Source organism: Ochotona curzoniae, unplaced genomic scaffold, assembly GCF_017591425.1.
Source record: "Ochotona curzoniae isolate NIBS_2020 unplaced genomic scaffold, NIBS_Ocur_1.0 contig_3498, whole genome shotgun sequence".
In the NCBI taxonomy this organism is placed as follows: domain Eukaryota; kingdom Metazoa; phylum Chordata; class Mammalia; order Lagomorpha; family Ochotonidae; genus Ochotona; species Ochotona curzoniae.
Genome location: NW_024465885.1, coordinates 34699789 through 34700735, shown reverse-complemented (window position 1 = coordinate 34700735; position 947 = coordinate 34699789).

Below are 947 nucleotides of genomic sequence, written 5' to 3'. Positions count from 1 at the left end.
CAGAGCTCTTCCCAGGACAGTTTGTTTTTGAAGGTGCAGAACACTATAGAGACTGAAAAGTTGGGTGAGAAGATGCAAAGAGGCACCTTCATGAAGCTTCCTGTACATCATCTCATCAGGTTAGAATGTCCCTTGGCTTTCAAGAGCAGTAAGCATCCCATTCAAATTTACATTGATCATCTATACTCAATTTTAATGGGACTGGAGGTTCAGGCCCACGTTCCTACAAATCCATCATTTTAATGCATCTTTTGAAACAAACAAACAAAACAAAACAAAACAAAACAAAACAAAAGTTTTAGAATTACCTACCTAAGAGCCCTGGGGAAGCCAGAAATTGGGAATGAAGATGTAAAAATCTCGGTGGCTACTTCCTGATGAGAGGGGTGTTAGGAGCAGGATCCCATACTCTTTCAGGGTTCTTGGGACAAATTCTTTCAGGAGCATCTACTTTTAGGAACAGAAATGCTGTTTTATTCTCATTTCTGGATGGGATTGGCTAGTTCCCATAGTGAGACAGACACATGAGCTGAACTGACACTGCTTTGAAGATTCACATCTCATGCCATAAGTTACACATGGTTATTATCTCCCATGCAAAAGATGAAGTCATAAGTGGGAAGCAGAGGGCCCAGAGGTGCGGCCTAGTGGCTAAAGTCCTCACCTTGAACATGCTGGGATCCCATTTGGGCACTGGTTCTAATCCTGGCAGCTCCATTTCCCATGTAGCTCTCTGCCCATGGTCTGGGAAAGCAGTTGAGGATGTCCCAAAAATTTAGGACCCTGCACCTACATGGAAGAAGCTCCTGGCTCCTGGCTTTGGATTGCTGCAGCTCCAGCAGTTGCAGGTGCTTGGGGAATAAATCAGTGGATATAAAATCTTTCTCTATCATCTTTGCTCTATATATCTGACTTTCCAATAAAAATAAGTAAATCAAAAAAAAAAA